The 21,075-nt window shown below is 48.4% G+C and overlaps 1 protein-coding gene across 4 annotated transcripts in view; it reads right to left on the bottom strand.

The window, feature by feature from the left end:
• KCND3 (potassium voltage-gated channel subfamily D member 3) overlaps positions 1-21,075 on the bottom strand; it is a 212,126-nt gene that overhangs the window by 37,760 nt on the left and 153,291 nt on the right. The window lies entirely within an intron of this gene.

The raw sequence follows: 21,075 nt of genomic DNA, 5'->3' as shown, positions 1-21,075 counted from the left end.
GAGTTGGGGGCCTAGAGAATTTAGACTTGGACATCTCTTTTCCTTTTTCCCACTTGCCTCCTCCTAGACCCAGCACAGAGTGATTGAAGGCACTGAGAGGCAGCGCAGAGCAGTGCGGGCATTAAGAACTGGAAGGAGCGGCTCTGGCTGTTACCTGCAGTGTCACGTGGGGCCGGTCTCTCTGAATTTCGTTTTTCTTCTCTGAGAATTGGAGAGGATGTTAATTCCTGGGTTGGGTGATGCTCCTATGGTCCCGGTGCTTGGTAAGTGCTCCGTGAGCAGCGGCTGTGCTGTGCCTGGTGGGCCTGCCAAGCTTCACCAACCATGATAACAAGGAGGGAAGAGGATGTTGTCAGGATCGGTTCCCTGGCTCCACTGGGAGCACTGGAGGAGCTGGTTTTCACAGCCCAAGGCTCAGCAACTCAGTTGGTTTTGCCCCTACACCAAGTGGCCTCGTGTGCCACACCCTGCATTGGGCATTTGGAAAACTCAGAAATGATGATGGGGTCCCTGGCCGCCCAACACGGAACAATCAGAGGCTTCTGTGTTGATGGTTAGTGTTAAGGGGCGATCAGATGACCATGCAGCTTTCCTCCAGGGCGAGCCGGGGCAGGACCCCTGCACAAAGTAGGTAGTTAATAACACTAAGGGTAGTGAACATTTATTGAGTGCTTACTGTATGCCAAACACTGTGCTGGCACTTTCTTTACTTGGACCTCTTACACTTTGCACAAGGGCTCAATGAAGTAGGCTCTCTTATCATTCCCATTTCACAGATGGTGACACTAGGACTCATTTGTTTACTACCTCTACTGAGGTCACCCAACGTGTAGGGAGTAGAACCAGGATTCACACCAGCATCTGATCCAGGGCCCCAGCAGCCCTGGGGCTGTTGGACACAGGCTGCCAGGAGGCAAGCCAGGACCAGTCCCTGCCGCACACACGCCCTGGCTCCCATCCCTCCAACTCCTCTCACTCGGCCCCTGGGGGCATTCAGAAAGGTGTTTTTCCAGCATGCTCTGCCCCTCACGCCCCACCAGGGCAGGGCCTGCCACCTAGAGCCACAGACACAGGGGCAGCTGGTTCAGGTTCCGGGGTGAAGGGGAGGGTAGGAGTGGGCGCCCCCCATGCAGGTGAAGAAACCTCAGGCTTCTGGGAAGGCAGCTGGAGAAGAGCAGGGGCAGCGCAGCTGAAGGCCGCTGGGTGCAAGTGCCCTCCATGTGGAGCAGGAATGGGGAAGAGGTCACATAGGGGTGACCCCAGATCCCCCCCTGAACGCCAGCGAGGATTAGAAGCCAGCAGTTCTGGTGCCAGCCCCACAGACTACCGTCCCTCGAATTACCGCACAATCCAATTTAATTTCCCTTTAGGAAATTATGTATTTTTAAAAAATACATGAAGAGTCAGAAAGGAGCCATGGCAACCAGGAGGCTGAGCATCAGAGCCGAGGCCAAACCTCTTCTCCCTCAGCTGTGGCATCTGGTCTTCCAGGTCAGAGCCTCCCACCCTCTTCACGTCATAGCACATATGCAGAATGGTAATATTTGTCCAGGACACTGGGGTCGGCAGGGCGGCTCTCTGCAGCCAGGGGCAAGCAGGCCGAGGCTCTAGTTGGCCTAGGCTGGCTTGGCCACAGTGAGGGTGGAGAGGCCCATGTCCGCACACCTGTGCCTGGTGAGGAGGCTCTGCTCTGGGTGTCTCCCCAAGCCACGCACTGGCTCTGTAGTTGGTCAAAGGGTGCTGGATGGGTTCAGCTGACACTGACTGGGACCTGTTGGGAGCCAGGCAGGCTTCACCCACAAGAAACCTGTGGCAGCTGGGATTCCTCTCCCATTTTACAGATGAGGAAACTGAGGCTCAAGGTAACAATACTAGTATTCGTTGTTGTTAGGTGCCGTCAAGTCGGCTCTGACTCCTGGTGACCCTATGAATGAGTGATGGCCACAATGTCCTGTCCTCAACAGCCCCACTCAGCTCCTGTAGACTCATGCCTACGACTTCCTTTATGGAGTCAATCCATCTCATATTTGGTCTTCCTCTTTTCCTGCTGCCTCCTACTTTTCCCAGCATTATTGTCTTTTCCAAAGAATCCTGTCTTCTCACGGTATCGTCAAAGTAGGACAGCTTCAGTTTTGTCATTTTTGCCTCCAGCGATAGTTCAGGCTTAAGCTGCTCTAGGACCCACTTGCTCGTCTTTCTGGTAGTATCTCTGCAGCTCTCCTCCAGCACTATATTTCAAATGAATCCATTTTTCTCCCATCGGCCTTCTTCACTGTCCAGCTTTTGCACTTGTACATAGTAACTGGCAATATGAGGGTGTGGACAATCTTGGTCTAGGTCTCTAACGACACTTTGTTAGATGTGTCTTGATGATCTTTCCTAATTCTTTCATTGCTGCCCTTCCAAGTCTCAGCCTTCTTTTGATTTCTTGGCTGCATCTCCATTTCAATTGATGCCTGAGCCAGGGTAAACAAAACCTTTAACAATTTCACTGTCTTCATTGTCTATGTTAAAGTTGTGTGTTCTTCTATTGTCGTGATCTTGGTCTTCTTGATGTTCAAATGCTATCCTGCTTTGGCACTTCTTTCACTTCCATCAGAAGTCGTTTCACGTCATTGCTGCTCTGCCAGTAGGATGGGGTCATCAGCATGTCTTAGACTGTTGATATTTCTTCCACCAATTTTCACTCCTCCTTCATCTGAGTCTAGCCCCGTTTTTCATATGATATGTTCTGTGTACAGGTTAAACAGATGGGGAGAAAAAAATGCACCCTAGTCTGACACCTCTGCCTACGGGAAACCATTGCGTCTCTCCATATTCTGTCCTGACAGTGGCTTCTTGTCCACAATAAAAGTTACACATCAGGACAACCAAGTGCTGAGGCATGCTTGTTTCTTTCCAAGCAGCCCATAGCTTTTCATGATCCATAGTATTCGGTGAGTGCTTATTCTTTGTCAGGCACCATGCTGAATGCTTTATACACATCATCTCCCTCTGTTGAGGGGCCCTACTCCACCTACACACTGGGATCTGTCTGAGCTTTCACAAAACTTACTGAATGCACCAGTCACTCATCAAATGAAGAGAACTTACAATGTGTTGGGCCCTAGGGTCTCCAACGCAGAGATAAACAAAGGAAAGGGGCCTGCCCTCGGGAGCCCACCATCTGAGATGGATATATAGCCTTCCAACACCAACAGGCATTTATTCATCTGTGCCATGTGCCAAGCATTGTCTAGACACTGGGCACAGAGAGATGGAACAGTAAGTCATGGTGCTTATCCTAGGAAGGGGCAGACTAGTGGAGGGGCCCAACTTATGAACTGATAAATTATGATGCAGCATGCCAAGCTCCATGATAGAGGCAGCAACAAACTGAAGTGGGGCCTAGAGGAGGTGACCCCAAGTTTTCTGGGGACCCCTGGGAAAACAGTGCAGATCCCACTGTGATAAGAGAAAACAATGTGTACTGAGCATCCACTGTGAGATCCATGCGAACAAGACGTGAGCGTGTCTTGAGGACCAGATCGTGCCTGCCTTTATCCAGCCTGAGTTCTGCATACACTGGGTGTCGCACAAGGGATCCGCTGAGTGATGAGCGACTGCGATGCCTCTGTCATCTTCTTTTCTTATCTCTCAGATTAATCTGGCTTTAACAAATGCTTCAAGCAGAAAACGTTACTAGAGAAACCCCTATTGCTGGGGTAAAGATCTACTTTGGGACCCTGGGGGTTATTGCCAGAGAACTGATCCTAACATAGTCCCCAGTTTCTTCAGATGTCCTGCTGGTGTAGGTGACACAGGCCCAGTTTCTAATGGTGGCCGACTTTCCCCTCATCTATGTCCCCAGCGCGCAGCTTTGCTGTCTAAGCCACGTGACCATTTATGTTCTCTGCCTGAGTCCCTAGGATGTGTCTGCTCAGCCACATTAGGAAGGCCCAGTGCCCTAATATTTTTATCAAATACTGGAATACCTGGCTATATTTGTACCTGGACTCATGTGGTGCCTTTATTCCAAAGAACACAAAGCGATTGGCGGACTTTTGGAGGAAAGACAGTTTAGCTTCCTCCTGCCTCTGAGAGGAACAATCAATTCTCTCCCTTTGGCAGAGGGAACAGCTGAGGCTCGGGGAATGTGTCTGAACCCCCAGGGCCTTGGTGGCAGCTCCTGGACTAGACTCTAAGGGGTGGGCTGTCCAGACTGCATTCAGGGAAACTGAGCCCTACCCTCTCTGTGCCCTCTCCAGCTCTCTGGGGGCCAGGCTGACTTTCAGAGCAGCCCCTTTGCCCCTTGGTAAAGCTCATTCATCAAACAGCACAATGACCTTCCCTCTCTGTCCTCCCTTCCCCTCTCCCTCCCTCCCTCTTCTCCTTTTTGATCAGTCATTTCCCTTCATGATACCTACAGTTCACAAGCACACTCTCAGAGAGGTCAAGACAGAAGGTGGGAGGAATTTCTGGGTTTTCCTGGATGTGCCCAGCCAGAAAACATCTTCCTCCCTGGGATGCCACCCAGCCCCCACCTCTACTACCAGGACCCTGGGGAGGAAGTGAGGGAAGACCAGGGCGGCTGGGGTTACAGTGGGAATAATAGTAGCTAACTTTGCTGAGCACTTACACTGTGACAGGCAGTAAGAGCTTTTCATGAATTATCCTCGCAGCAGTCTATGAGGAAGGTGTTGCCAATACTCCCGTTTTATAGATGAGGAAGCTGAGGCAGAGAGAGTTTAAATAACTTGGCCCAGCCACACAGCTCAGAGGTGGGGCGGGGATGTGAACCCAGGCAGCCTGGCCCCAGAGCCTGCATTCAACCACTGCTGCCTCCCTGGACAGGTGTGAGTCGCTGCTCCAGCCTCTCTCCTTGAGGACACCTGGCAGCAGTGCCCCACCTGCCCTCCTGCTAGTGCCCAGCCCCTCCCTCTCTCTCAGGAGTATGCATCGTATTCACAAAAGGAGTGGGCCATGTCAGGTTGGAAAGGGTCACCTACAGACCTGGCAGGCCCGCGAGTCCTTGGGGAAGATAAGGCTGATTGGAGTGGAATTAACTTAGAGCCTCTTGTTTCTTCCAGTAGAGCCCCCCATGCACTCATATAGACATTCTTTCACTCATTCCACAAACATCTGCAGAACCTGGAGAATGAGTTGGGCCCTTTACTAGTGACAGAGGACCCACAAGAGGCTGGCATGGCTCCCCAGGAGGTCATAATGGGTCTTTACCAATGTCCAAACATGCCCACCTTTACACCCCAAACTGGGGAGAGACAAGGGGAACTCTTATTGGGGGGGCTTCTGTTGTATCTTCATTGGTTCGTGTAATATTCTCCGCGATCCCATGCCATAGATATTATTATCCCCATTTCACAGATGAGGACACAAAGACTTGAAGGGCAAGGAACCGGCCCCAACTCAGACAGCTACTGACTCGGTAACACAGAACCCGAGTCCGAAAGATTCCACAGCTCACATTCTTCCCTCTTCACTTCCTTGTCTCCCACAAGAAAGGGAAAGTAATCACGCATCAAATTAGCCTATCAAATTAGCAAAAATGAAGAAAAAAAAGAGAAAACAGTCCTGAGAAGGATGCACTGAAATGGACATTCTCCTATCCTGCTGATTGGTACAAGTCTTTTGGAAGGTGACTTGGAAATATCCAACAACAGATTTAAAAGCGTCCAAGACTGTTGTCCCAGTAATTTCTCCTGAGTGTCATTCAGAAGTAAATACATAAAAATGTTCAACAGCATTATTTTAGCACAAACTTGATACTGACGCAATGACTTACACTAGGGGATTCGCCGATGAAACGATGCAAAGGGAATGACTGAAAACAAACAGGAAATGCAAAAAATGTTCATAGTGGTTGAGTTAGGTGATCAGAAATCAAGGTTAATTTCTTTCCCTACCTATCCACTTTATTTCTTCTGGTTTTCTGTATTTTTCAATGAAAAAAGAGCATGCCTCACATTTCCAATAAAGCTAAACTTTAAGATAAAAGTAGAGAGCAGATCCCAACACTGAGCGATAGAAAGCTGAGTGTATGGACACAGAATGCAATGTTGTAATCAAGTGAAACCTACGACAGAAATGATCTATCACATCAATAACGAGCAAAAGCGCCACTGTGCATCGTGATTGGACATAAATAGTGAAGTGTGCTCATAAAGAGCTGTAATTAGTTTGGCTTTTATACCACAAAACCAGTTTTTAGTTTTCCCCTTTGTAGTTAGTTCTTCTAACATCTGTTAACCACATGGGGGCTAACAGTTTAGCCTAATACCAGGTGTGAGCTGTTCCTACAGGCGTATGCACGTGCATACATACACCCCCCCACCCACACACACACCCCTACACACACACGCATTTCTATAAGGCAATTGTCTTCTCAGCCAGTATTCAGGGCTGGGCTTCATGAACCTCTCTCCTGGGCTGGCGGGATCTACGCAGCCGAAGCTGCTGCAAAAGATGCAGTTGGGATGGGGAGGAGGTTTGGTGGGAGGTGGGCTCTGGGCAGAGGGGGAGGAAGACCAGGGCTGGGAGGACCAAAGAGGATCTGCCTGTGCCTGGACTGAGCCCCTGGCTCCTCCTCCCAGGAGGAGAAGAACAAATTTCCAGGGGCTTTGGCCAAACGTACACTGAAGTGCAACATGACTAACGTCAGATCAAGGCTAAAAGCAGATGGGAGCCAGGCAGAGAGAGCTGGAGAGTCCCCGGCAGCTGAAAGGCTGAGGGGAGGCCGGGGAGAAACCGCCTGACATTCTACCAGGGAGGGACTTACCTCTCCCAGAGCCTCCTCTGCTTTTCTCCTATGGACTGATCAATTATGCAATCACCGGGCTTTTTCATATCCCTTAGAGACTGGGCTAAGGCCCCAGGGGGAGAGATGCAAATGAGGGGACTGTGACGTTCTCCAAACTTCCTGGGTGCAGGTGAGACTGTATGCCTTCCCCCTAAATCGCCTGCTTGCCCAAGCCCTGGGCTGGCTATTCCAAGGGGCCTCCCCACTTTCTCCTCTGGGTCAGCGGGACAGGTCTGCGCCTCCTCCCTGCAGAGCCTTTCTGGCTCACACCAGCAGGTGCACAAGCCTCAGGCTCCATCCCACTTGAGGGGATCCTGGGAAGGCTCTGAGACACAAGGCCCGGAGGAGGCCCAGCCCCACCCCATGGCTCCTGGAAAGAAGAGACCCAAGAAAAGAAAGAAGCCCCTGCCTCAACTCAAGACGAGAAGCAACTTCCGGTTTGCATTTGCATCCAGACAGGGCTTCTTTGCTTTCAGGAGAGCTTACACGTCCCTACGTGTGGCCACATGTGTGTACACACAGCCTCTCACTTGCACGCATTCACACACGTGCACACACAAGTACACACACGCCCCTCTCTACCTTCATATGGTTCAATTCTGCCTAGATGGTAGCCATGAAAAGTACACAGTGGGTCTTCTCAGCTCTGAGGAACCAGGAGGAAAAAAGGTACAGCATGGCTGGAATTCAGATTAGAGATATGAAACAAAAAAAACCCCAAGCCCAACCTAGAAAAAAAAGCTCATTAATGTCTGTTCCCCTCCTCATTAAGCAAGAGCTCGCTCATAAATATTCAGAGCATTCTAAAGTAAGACCGAGGTGAAAGTTAAGTTAATGCGCAACAATTAAGACTGCTCACAGCTCTTGAGCAGCCTGACCGGGCTCTCACATCCTGAAAGTGCCAGAGATCTGGGATGCTCCTGGTCTCCTAGGGGGCAGCAGAGGAAGGCAGGGGTCAGGGCAAAGGTTTGAGTTGAAGATTCGCCCCAATCCCACCCCCCAGATGCCCCTGTGAAAGCAGTTCCTAGGCACTGCTGGCGTCTTCTTAGGCTAGAATACCTTTCTCCTGGGAGGATCTTAAAGATGCCCAGTGCCCTCATGGGACACGCTATCTTTTTTTTTTGGTTTCAGCTTTATTGAGGTATAATTGACAAATAAAATTTTAAGATATTTAAAGTGTATATTGTGATGATTTGATATATGTATATATTGTGAAAGGATTTCCCCTGTCTAGTTAATTAACAGATCCATCATCTCATATATTTATCTTTTTTTAGTGAGAACATTTAAGTTCTACTCTCTCAGCAAATTTCAATTATATAATGCAACGTTGTCAACTATAGTCACCATGTTTTACATTAGATCCTCAGACCTTATTCATCTTATAGCAGAAATTTTGTACCGTTTTACCAACCTCTTCCTATTCCCCCACACCGCCCCCAGCCCTTGGCAACCACTTTTCTACTCTGTTTCTGTGAGTTGGACTTTTTTTTTTAGGCTCCACATATAAGTGAGACCACTCAGTATTGTCTTTCTCCCTCTGGCTTATTTCACTTGGCCACCCATCGTATAATGAGGTAACCGTAGCTGGGGAGGGCACATAACTTGTCCCAGGTGGCCATGATAAGCCATGACCGAGTCCCAGGGCACTTTCCAGAACCCACTTTCAGCCTTTAGCCAGGACCAGAAAAGCTCTCACCTCCCATGGGGATCTCCTCACATTTCCAGCCCTGATCTCTCGCTGCTCCAGAGCTCTCTGATCCTGCACGCTGCAGCCAGATTAATTTTCTCAAATGCAGGTTTAATTGCGTCACCCCTTCCAAAAAACATTCATTGGCTCCCCACTGACTACGAATTAAGTGCAAACTCCTTATGTTTTGTGGTCCAAATGCTCCTTTACAACTTCAATTAGCATTACTCTTTATTCTTTTCCCAACGTTCCAGCCAAAGGGAACTTGGAGCCCTTCTCCCAACATGCTTTAGACTTTCCTGCCTCCGAGCCTCGTTCATGTAGCCCCCACTTTCTGGAATTCCCTCCCCTGCCAGCTCTACCTGTCAAAATCCTACCCATCTTTCCAAGACCTGTTTCAAATGTCATCTCTTCCATTACACTAATCGTGTTTCTCACAGTCTGATGTAATCTCCCTCCAGGGTATCTTGCTGGAACCTCCTATGCTACAATTGCACACAGCTGCTACATCTTGCAGTTCAGCTAATAATAATAATGATGATGACAATAACAGTTATAACAATATTAGTCACTACTTAACTGAGTGCCTACTCTGTGCCAGTTGCCTTGCATATATTGTATCCTGCAAGGGAGAGACTGTTATCCCATTTTACAGGTGGCTACACTGAGGGTCTGAGAGGGTAAGAAGACCAGCTCTATCTGGCCCTAAAGTTTTTGCTTTCTCCTTGGCTCCAGTGTTTCACTCTTGCTTTTGGAAGCTCCTGGGTTGAACTGTGTCCCTCAACAAGTTATACTAGAAGTTCCCCAGAACCGGTGAACGTGACCTTTAGAATTTAGAATAGGGTCTTTGCGGATGTAATCAAGTTAAGATGAGGACATATTGCATTGAGGTGGCCCCTAATCCAATGACCGGTGTCCTCACAAGAAGAGGAAAGTTTGGACACAGACACACAGAGGGAAGATGGCTATGTGAAGACGGAGGCAGAGATCGGAGTGATGCAGCTACAGGTTGAGGACAGCCGACAACCATCAGAAGCCAGGAGAGGGGCCGGGACAGGGCTCTCCCTGAGAGCCCCGAAAAGGAACCAATCCTGCGACATCTTGATTTCTAGCTTCTAGCCACGGGAACTGTGGGAGAATAAATCCTGTTGTTCTAAGGCACCCAGGTGGTGGTACTTTGCTACAGCAGCCCTAGGAAAGTACTCATTCCCCAAGGGCAGCATCATTACCCTTCTCAGACCAGCACACTGTCTTCACATGGCAGGTGCCCAGTGAATGGAGATTTCCACTCCCTGCCTGCAGAGGTCCCAGGAACTGGGAATAGATTGAGCATTTTATTGATGGGCATTAGAGTCCCAGAGAGGTCAGTCACTTTATAGCTAGTTGGCAGTGGAGTTGGTCTCCTGTCCTGGGTCTTGGTAGCTAGGCAATATGGTGCCTGGTGTGACCTGTCTCCAGATGTGAGGTCAGCCCAGCCCAAGGCCTTGAAAGTGCATGTGGATTTCTTGGCACCCTCACCTGTAAGCCATCTGAATGTCTGGGCCCCTTGGTGGTGCTGGAGAGAGGACTCAGGAATGCTTGGTTTCCTGCCTGCTCAGGAGGCCCAGGCTGGCCAGCTCGGGTTGTAGGCCTCAGAGTTGCTCTGGGATTCGGGTCTTTCGGGAGACGGCCTGAAGGCTGTGGGGCTCAGGACACCTTCTGGAAGCACCCAGTAGTGAGCCTCCCCCTCCGATTGAAGGTCCAGCTGGTGTCCTCTCCTCCTGCAGCACTGGCAGCCAGGTGCCCCCTTACCTGAGGCTCCTATTACCTCTGTCAGCAGGCAGTGGGCTCCTGCCGCTCCTGGGAGGCGGGCCCGGGAGCAGTCCTGGGACCAGGAGCATCCTGCAGCCCCACTGCTGTTTGGAAGGGGGATGGTGAGCATGGCTGGCTCAGAGGGGTGCCTGTGTGCTGATGGTACAGAAGTCAGGAAGTGGGGCTCATCTCCTGTGGTGTTTACCCCTCCCAGAACTGTGAGTGTTGAGGGTTCCTTTCAGGAAGTATAAGCAACACTCTGTCTGAGTTCCCCCCTAGGGCCTTGTCTCTCTATGCCCTTGACAATGAGCCATGATGAATTATATATCTACTCCCCTCTTCGTGTGAAGTCTCAGGCAGTCTTCTTCTTCTTCCTTTTTCTTTTTCTTTCTTTCTTTTTTTTTTTTTTGGTGTTAAAAACCATAATCTTTTTATTCTAAGATTTGCATGATTTATATATTTTAATATTCCTGAAATCATGTCACGGCCTAAAATTAAGGTGTACTTTTTTTATGTAAGCAATTTTTCTTATTGCAGTAAAATATTTATAAAATTTACCATTTTGGCCATTTTTATGTGTACAGTTCAACGGCATTAAATAAATTAAATTTACTTTGTGCAACCATCATCACCATCTACCTCTGGAACTTTTTCATCTTCCCAAACTGAAACTGTATACCCATCAAACAACAATTTCCCATTGCCTCTTCTCCCTAGCCCCTGGCAACCACCATTCTACCTTCTGTCTCTATGACTTTGACTACTCTAGGTACCTCATATAAGTGGAATCATGTGATATTTGTCCTCTGTGTCTGGCTTATTTCACTTAGCATAACGTCTTCAAGGTTCATCTATATTGTAGCATGTACCAGAATTTCCTTCCTTTTTAAGGCTGAATAATGTTCCATTGTCTGTATAAACCACATTTTGTCTATTCATTCAGCTGTCAATGGATATTTGGGTTGCTTCTACCTCTTGGCCATTGTGAATAATGTTGCTATGAATATTGGTGTACAAACATCTGTTTGAGTACCTGCTTTCAATTCTTTTGAGTATACACCCAGAAATGGGATTACTGCATCCTTTGGGAGTCTATGTTTAATTTCTCAGAAAGCTGTCTTATTTTTTTTTAAGATTGGCACCTGAGCTAGTATCTGTTGCCAATCTTTTTTTTGTTTTTCTTTTCTTCTTCTCCCCAAAGCACCAACTATATAGTTGTATATTATAGTTGTGAGTGCCTCTGATTGTGCTATGTACGACGCCACCCCAGCATGGCCTGATGAGCTGTGCCACGTCTATGCCCAGGATCTGAACCAGTGAAACCCCGGGCCGCTGAAGCAGCATGCACGAACTCAACCACTTGGCCACGGAGCTGGCCCCTGTCTTCTTTTTATAATCAGAAATAGGGATATGAGAAGAGGAGAAGGGAAAAGAACTAACATCTCTTGAACACATACTTTGTGCTAAGAATTTTATGTCATCTTATCTAAACTTCACAACAAGACTATGAGTGAGATATCATTTCCATTTTACAGATGGGAAAGCCAAGACACAGCCCTTTGCACAAGGTCACGTGGTTTGTAAGTGTGGGGCCACAATGTGGACCCAGGCAGATTGTGGTGGGGCCCAGCTGGTGGCTGAGCTACGGGTGGAATCACAGAAATGGGGGGCGGGGCTCTTACTGCTCTATGGTCTCTCCACTTCCCCCCTTCACTGCCAAGGGGGCTACTGGGGAGATGGTGAGCTTCTCTCAAAGATCCTGAAAAGTGTCCTTGGGGGCTGGGCAGGGTGAGGAGAGGGAGAGAGAGATGAGTTCCATGATTTGGAGGTTCTTGGAGGAATCCCTAATTCTAAGCAGGCAGTGGCATGTGTGCCATCCTTCAGGTCTTATCTAAATTTCCCAGTTTCCTTCAATGCTTTCTCACATGTGACAGTGGCTAAAGCCCCCACTGTCCCTCCTGTTCTCCCTCCATTGAACCTGCCCTGGTCCCCAACACCACACAGCCTGATGCATCACATCACAGCCCTGCAGATCAGGCCTGATGGTTCTAAGGCACCGAGGGACTGCGTTCATTTAAAGAGTGAACTACTCTCTCTTTGCTCCTATTTTGAGCCTTAGTTCTCTTTTTTTAATGGTGCTAGTTTTACGCTTTCCAACCTGAAGAACATTTTCCTTGATGGGAAAAGCAAAAGGAAAATAGGAGCTGAATAACGCATTCATTGTGGTGTGTATTATGCCCTACAAAGCCCTTTCTGACAACCGGCTCATCTGGTCCTCACTGCCATCCTGGGAGCTAAGTGGGGCAGTGGCCTTACCCCTTCAGCGAAGTTGAATGACTGGCACAAGGTCCCTCAGCTAGTTAGCAGCCCAGGCAAGACCTGAGGCATGAACCCATGAGACTCTTGAGGGAAATTCTTTTTTTTTTTTTTTCTGCTTTATTTCCCAAACCCCCCTGATACATAGTTGTATATCTTAGTTGCAGGTCCTTCTAGTTGTGGGATGTGGGACACCGCCTCAACGTGGCCTGACGAGTGGTGCCATGTCCACGCCCAGGATCCGAACCCTGGGCCGCCGCAGCGGAGCACGCGAACTTAACCACTTGGCCACGGAGCTGGCCCCTTGGGGGAAATTCTCATGACACAAGCGCAAATAATCCCAATCAGGAGGCATCTACAGACACTCGTGTGGCCATGATGGGCAATCTCTGACAAGTCCACCTTTGAAAACCAAAACCAAAAACAAAAGCCTGCTTTCATTGTAAATAGATGAAGCCCAGCACTGGGGAGCAGAGTGGTCCCCGAAGAAGGATGTGGAAGATGCTGGCTTTTTAGGAAAAGTGCAGAGGCAAACTAAAAATGTTTCTAGTTGTGCTGACAGCATGATCCTGCGCCTTCCCCTACTCAAAAAAAAAAATAAATAAATAAAAAATAAAAAAAGCCCAAGAACAAACAAAACCAAACCAAACAAGAAATAACAACTACACAAAGGACAAGACAGGATAAGTCTGCTGCTTAGAGAAGAGTGGAGAAGTGCTGACCTAGAGGAGTCAGCTCCATGGAGGGCAGGAGACTGTGGGGGAGAGAGTTCCTAGCTGACGGGGGGTGTCAGGCTCAGTCAGCCACTGGCCATCCTGGTGACTCATAGCAAGCCATCCCACCTCCCTGACTCCTCACGTTCCAGACGCCCAGGGTTCTGGACTCAGTGTTTACCATACTTCACCCATCCTTCTGCCCTGGCTTTTTGGCTATGTCCACACACTGCCTGCATCATGAAATTCCAGCCAGATGCTGTTGCCTGCATAAAGTACTGAGCTCGAAGCTTGCTCACGCTTTGTCAGAAAGAGAGATTAGCAAGGCTTAGAGAGGGGATAAAGATATTCTAGCACCGAACTAAGACTTTCTCTTTGGTACAACTGAAAATATTGAGAGAAAATCGAAAAAGAAAAAACGTAGTAATTCCATATCCATGCACCACCTAAATGCCTCAAGCTTCGTTTAGAGTCCTTCTGAGGACCACCAGTGGTCCAGGGTCTATACTTTAGGGAGCAGTGGACTACGTTGGAGATCACTGATGTTTCAATGCTGTTACGATTTTTTGACCAATAGGTCTGTCAGGGTCCAGGATTCTCCTCACTTTCTAGCACAACGGCCCATTTGCACTCAGGATTTCCTGTCAATTCTGCACACGCTTCCCAGGCAGCACACCCATCCCTGCCATGTTCATGTTCTTGGGAGAACACATTACAAGTCCCTCCTGTTGATCACAGCGCTTCTCACAAGCCAGACCCACTTAAAGCCTGAGGTTCCCCGACCCTGGGCCACAGGTTCACGCTGTCTGTTGGATTTGTCTGATTATGGGAAGCCTCTTCCTCGTCCTTCCATAGCTCCAGGATTTTTGAACAGTTTATTTTCCCCATAATAAAAGTAATGCATGTTCATTGCAGAAAATCTGATCATCAAGCAGAAATGCAGAAAGAACTAATCGTCCATTGTTCCATCACCCAAAGATACCACTGTCAGCACTTTGTTTTCTATCACTTTTTTCAAAATAATAGTTGTTAACATATTATTTATGCAATCTTGTCTCCTGCCTTTTCCCATACTACCATGAATTCATCATAAATACCATTTTACATGGCTGCATTTTGATTATTTGTGATTTTTGCTTGTACAATAACAATATTAAAAACAGTACTTCTGAACCAGCACTATTTCCTTAGGCTAGATTGAAGAAGTGACGTTCCTGGGTGCCATATTTCACCTGCAATGTCTGAATGGGACTATTTGCTGAACCCTTACCAGATTTGGTACTCATTAAAAATCAAAATTGAAATCTTTGCTAATTTACAAGGCAAAAGCAATTATCTAGTTGTTTGAATTTTCATTGTAATTATTAGTAAGATGGGCGAATTTCCATCTTTTGGAAAGCTGGCTTTATTTCTTCTTCTTTTTTTTTTTTCTTTTTTGTTTTTCTCCCCAAAGCCCGCCAGTACATAGTTGTATATTCTAGTTGTTAGTGCCTCTGGTTGTGCTATGTGGGGCGCTGCCTCAGCATGGCCTGATGAGCGGTGCCATGTCGGCTCCCAGGATCTGAACTAGCCAAACCCTGGGCCACTGAAGCGGAGCGTGTGAACTCAACCACTCAGCCATGAGCTGGCCCCTATTTCTCCTTTAGTGAATCGTTTATCACATCCTTGGCTCACTTTCCCATTGTGTCTTAGGGGTTTTATTATTGATTTGTAGGAGCTTTTTATATGTTAAAGATATTAACCATTTATCCAATATTTGCTGCAAATACACTTTTCCCAGTTTGACTAGGTTCATTAGAGTTTTCCCATGAAGGCACACTGATTTCTTTAGATGCCCCATTTTCTTCCTGGTTGGAATTATATGTGATTTTTATTGTTACAATTCATTTTTAGAGTCTCTCATTCCTTGTGAGCTGGGTTTTCTTCTCAGGTTTGCAGCCACGGGACCAGAATCACTTTACTTCCAACTTTAAAGTCTAGGAAGCGTGACTGCCATCATGCAGCATGTTCTTCCATCAAGTGCCCATTCCCCTCCACCCCATCAGGACACACAGACACACTCAGGCCTCAGGCCCTCAGGTGTCCTTCCGGCCTTTTATTCTTTCTATTGTTAATGCTTATTGGAGGCAGAAAGTCGCTGACAGGAGGTTTATGACCACTGGTTCCCGAAGTCATAGTTTCTGAAAGTTTCCTCAGGCTAAAGAGTCCTTTCGGGTTTTTGTAGGACAGTGGCACCTCAGAGCAAAATCCCTACTCATGGAGACGTGGACAGTAATAGTCATCACAGCTCACAGTGAAGGAGCATTTCAAATATGCCAGTTGCGGTTCTAAGGGCTTCACATGAATGACCTGCTTCGATCTCCAACAACCCTATAAGGCTGGTACTATTATTATTCCCAGTTTTCAGATGAGAAAACCAAGGCACAGAGCAGTTGAGTAATTTGCCAAGCGCACAGCAGAGCTGGCAGACAGGCGCTTGTAGTGTGTGCTGCTGAGAGAACCGATGAGGATGATGGCAGGAATTTCCCGGAGTGAGTGAGGAACGAGAAGTGCTGAGAGGAGAGAGAAGGCAGCCCTTGGCTTCCGGGGGGCAAGACTGAGTGAGCGCCCCCTGCATCCTGGGGCCCCACATGGCTCCCTGACCCTCAGTGGGCTCATACTGTAGGAACTGGTCTTGCACAGGAATCGGAGCTCTCCCCAGTGGCCCCAGAATGCTGAGCAGACAGACTTTGGATGCCTGCCTACATTGCAAGCTAAGTATTGGGATTCCTAAGCACAATGAGGGCAGGGGACAGATAATCATGGTGGCTATAGCCAAGCTGCAGGAAGCACTTACTACCCAGCAAGCACTGGGCTAAGAACTTTACATGCAGTGTCTTATGCACTCCTTAGAACAATCCTGTGAGGCTGCTACCATTGTTATACCCATCTGAGGCTCAGAGAGGTTACACAGCTCTAATTGGCAGAACTGGCAAGACTCCCAAGTCTATATATCATTTCTGCTTTCCTCTGCTGCCCGCTCCCCCAGGTGGCTGGTGTTGGTCCTATCTAGTTCCTCTCTCCCTCCTGCTCTGGGATACCCTGATGATCAGCCAGGGCTGAGCAGAGTAAGAAGAAAGGGGACTCCAAGGGACCCAGCAGGGGACCCTGCCATTCTCTAGAGCCCTGAGACAGAGAACAAGTAAGAAAATAACATTTTCAGTTTCCAGGTTGTTCTATTTCATCTCCTTCCCATTAATGAAAACTGGCACCTGCTATGGATTCCTGGAGGCGGGGGCACTGTCTTCTGCTCCGGGGCTACTGGAAGCAGCTTCTCCAGAGGAGCAGTGTGGAGCCCGCCGCTTGCCCCTCTGCCACGAGCAGCATGTCCTGACAGGGCGTACCTGCGTGTGGGAGGCAACTCCCCCAGTGATCACGGTTCCAGCCACGTTTGCTGGGCTCAGGGCTGTGTCTGGTGCTGGCAGCAAGATCTGACAAAGGCTTTTTCCTTCCCTCACAGAGCTTGGCATTCACACAATGCCCCCGTGGCTTTGTGAACAAAGATGGGACCCAGCCTTTACTTCCATCTACCTGCGGCTGTCTCACAATAATTGTCTCGCTTTATGAGTTTCTGTCTCGGCTCTTAGCTTGTTACTGCTCTGGTTTGAATAGACAAAGAGGAGCGCGTCTACACTATTGAGCTCCGTCTCCCATTAGTCACAATGCGAGGCCTCTGCCCTGGCTGGGCCAGCTCCCTCCCTGTCTCCCCAAGCAACAAATGCCATCTGTGTGCCTCAGGTGTCGTCAGCTGCTGCCTCCCCGAGCCCTCTGCTTGGAAGGCTCTGAGGTATTCATTTTAGGTCACCCAAGGAGGCTCGGTAATCCTGGGTCCTAGGCCCATCCTGAGAGGACAGATCTTCACTGTCCCCTCAGGTGAGCTCTGGGGCTATTATGTGCCACAAGCCTGGCGTGCGGGGGCATGGAGGGAGCCTACCCACAAGCTCTGCTCAGCTTTCTCTCCTCTCGTCCAGCCACTCAGCTTTGCTCTTTGCTGTTGTCACCCTGCTCCTCCACACCAGCCACTGCTGGGGGCTTTCCCTGAACAAGTGAGGCACCTGGAATCAGCTTACCACCGCCACCTGCCTTTGAGTGTTGCAATGCTTACAGCCCTTTGCAGCCTTGTCTGCAGCCCAGGCTGGAGGGCCTTTGGCCCTAATGCTGGGTAGCCTGGCTGGGAGAGCCACTTTCTTAGCCCTGGTCCTCGGCTTTCTTCCCATTAAACCAATTAGGTTGAGGTCTTGCAATCAATCAGGAACTACCCAGAAACGAGGGCCACAAAGACAAATCAACATATTTCCTGCTGTCATGTGGCTTTCACTTTAGTAAGGGGGAAAGTCACGTGAACAAATAGTTGCAGGACAGTGTTGTGAACGCTAGAACAGAGTCCTGGTGAGGTAGATTGGGAAGTAAGGGACAGAATGACCAACTACTGATGGTCTGATGGTGTGTGGTTGTGTGCAGCCGGAGGTGGGTGGAAGACCGACAGTGGAAGGGGGTGCTTGGGCAGGTCTTGAAGAATGAGTAGGAATTCTCTAGGTGGACAAGTTTCTGATGAGTGGTAGGGGTAAAGCAAGTGGGCTTTCCTGACAGAGAACAGAGTGGAAGAGTAAAGAAGCAATTTAGGGGTGTAGAGGGTAAGGGAGGGAGAGCTGGGCAGATCATGAAGCCATGCTAGATGAGGACTGAGCAAGAGGGAACATCTGGGGTGATAACAATGACACAGTTACGGTATCATCAACTAAGATGGAGAACAGTCTTCAGGGGTCGGGGGAGACAAAGTATCTGACTTTGGATATGTTGAGTTCGAGGCAGGTGGCAGGAATAGGTGGATAAGTGTTAGTGTCCCTCGGCTGTCTTCTCTCCTCACTTGGAGCACTGTTCCTGGGTGAGTTATCCACTCACCACCAGAGTAAGTGACAACTCTTACTCTCAATCCCCAGTCCAGTCCTCTGTCTTGAGAGTCAGACCCATACAATCCAACAACTTGCTGGACATCTGCACCTGAATGACCCCACTCTCCCAGGCACCTCAAACTCAGCAGGTTGCTAATTGAGCTGATTGTCCCTCCCCACCAAATGCTTCTCCTCGTGGGTGCTCCATATCAGAAGACAGGAGACCCAGTTGCCTGAGTTAGCAAGCTGGGCACCAGCCTGGGCGCCCTCACAGTAACACAGCCTAATGTTGCCCCTCCTTCTAACATTCTCTCCCACTCATTCTACTGCTGCTCTCTGGTCACCAGCATCTCTTCTTTGGACAATCTTTACAACTGTCTGAACTCTCCTCCCCTTAGCCTGCCTCTCCGACAGTCCATCCTCCATTGCCAGCAGGGTGGCTCTATACACTTGTAGTTATTTATTTCCTTCTGTTCCACTAGAATATAAGCTCCACGAAGGCAGAAACCTTCTCTATGTACTGTTAGCCCCAGTGCTTGGCACACATTAGGAGCTTAATAAATACCATTTGAACAAACGAATGAAGCTACAAATGCAAATCCAATCGCATCACTCCCCAGCTTGAGCCTCTTGCGTGCCTCACAGCCTTCAGGATACAGGCCAGTTCCTTAGTGCAGCATATAAGGCTCGCTCAGGTCTGGCTCCAGCTCAGTTCTTCAGCCTCTTGTACTCACTCATTACTCTTTGTATCTCAGCCGACATTCCGGCTTTGACAACCTCCCTGCAGTTCCTGGAGCATCTCTTAAACCAGCAATTTTCAAAGTACGGTCCGTAGAGCCCTGGGAGTCTTGAGACTCTTTCAAAGAGTCAGTGGATATGTGTAAAAGATCTATTCAAAGTGCAAGAATGACCGGTAGGTCTTAAGGCAATGGGGTATGAAAAATACATTGGTACGGTTCAGATTCAACAATCCAACTAACCCACTACTTGTTGTGTTTTGGTGTGGTATCAAAAAAGAATATGCGCCATTACCTGACAAGGCTATGAAAGCACTCCTTGATCTTCCAACTCACCATCTGTGTGACAGGGCTGGGACTAAAGTGAGGCAAGTGAAACCCGAGAGCAAAATTTAAGGGGGCCCTCCCTCTGAGGGCTGACCTCGCACTGGCACAACCCGGAGAGAGGGTGCTGCCTTAAATTTTGTTTCCTAGGTGCCCTGCTTGTCCCACCTGAGTCCTGGCCTTGCTGTGTGGGTCTGGGTCTTCTTCATACACCTCAACCAAAGCCACATACAACAACAGACGGAGCGCAGACGGAGATGTGAGAGACTAGTGGTCTTCTATTAAGCCAGACCTTAAAGAGACTTGCAAAAATATAAAACAATACCACTCTTCTCACTAGTTTTTTAAAAAAATATAGTTATTTTTCATAAAATTTATGTTAACATGCAATGGATTTATTATTTTAAAAGGAATTAAGAAATACATATTTTCAAGCACTTTAAAAATTCGTAGTTTTAATTTCTAGTACTGTATATATCCCACAAAAATAAAAGCTCTTTGGGGTCCTTGATAATTTTTTTGAGACCAAAAAGTTTGAGAACTGCTCCGTTAAACTAGAAGATTTGGGAAAACATTGTTTTTTATGTTAGAATAAGCACAGTTTGCATGAATTTTATGATTAAATAGGACTTCAGAGAAACTTCGGTGGATTGATTGAGGCAGCGCCCCTGCTGGCCTCAAAGGTTTGAGATACTCACTTTCCTCATTGTTGGCTGTGTGAACTCCCCCTTTCACCCTCCCGGAAGAAGGAAAGTGACGGAGGTTTCTCCCTTCCCACAGGCTCAAATCTCTTGCCTTGAATGCTCTGACTCACTCCGCTTCCTCATTTTTGCTCATCCTGTCCTTTGCCTGCCGGCCCATTCTACTTTTCCCTTCAAGGTGCAACTCAGATCTTACCTACGCCAGGAGGTCACTGACTGTCCCAGGCCCCATGTTCCCAAATGTGGGTCGGCAGATCCATGGGGGCCGGCCCATGAGAATCACCTGGGGAACAATTAAAATACACAAACTCTCTGAGTCCAGCCCAGCCCAGATTATGACTCACACAGGGGCAGGGAGATGTATTTCTGAACCTCTCTGGGAGACCCCTGCAGCCAAAGGTGGGAACCGCTGAGTGTGTAAGTGGCACTACCTTGAAGTTTTTCCTTCAACGAGGCTGTAATCTCCTGGAGCACAGGGGTTAGAGTGGCTCCTTCCTCTGTGTCCCCAGAACTATGAGCACAGAGCTGTGCACAGGGCTCAAGGCATAGTTATGGAATCCCACTGAATCGAGATTGTCAACACAGTGAATACACTCCTGCAACCTCACCTCCTACCCTGATGCCCACATCCCGGGCCTCCCCTTACTCAGGAAGTCTCAGGGAGCTCAGCAAGCTCCACCCTCACTCAAGCTTGTCTATACCTCCCCAGCTAATGGTCCGGAAGCTAATGACAAAGCCTCTTGAAAAGGGGGGTGTATGCAGTCCCAAGCGTGTGCATGCGCAAAGCATAGAGACATAAGGAGGCAGGACCCGTGGCTTTTAGTTCTGGGACTAGCCTGGGATGCTGAGTGACAATGTGGGTCAGATCTGGCAATTCTTTTTTTGTTCTTTTGTAGAGACTTTCCAAGTCCCAGAAAAGCTTCCAGGGAGGGTTTTGTCAAAGGTATCTTTAATAAACATGAGTGCAATTCTCCAATCATCTCTTCTATAATGTTACATTTCTCCATTCTCTGAACCCCTTTCCCCTTTTCTGAAAATGTCTCCAACCTCACCCCTCTTCCCTACCCTAAAGGGTA

Source organism: Equus przewalskii, unplaced genomic scaffold, assembly GCF_037783145.1.
Source record: "Equus przewalskii isolate Varuska unplaced genomic scaffold, EquPr2 ChrUn-13, whole genome shotgun sequence".
Taxonomy (NCBI): domain Eukaryota; kingdom Metazoa; phylum Chordata; class Mammalia; order Perissodactyla; family Equidae; genus Equus; species Equus przewalskii.
Note: the sequence above shows the minus strand (reverse complement) of the source record. Positions and strands in the feature narration are given on the sequence as shown.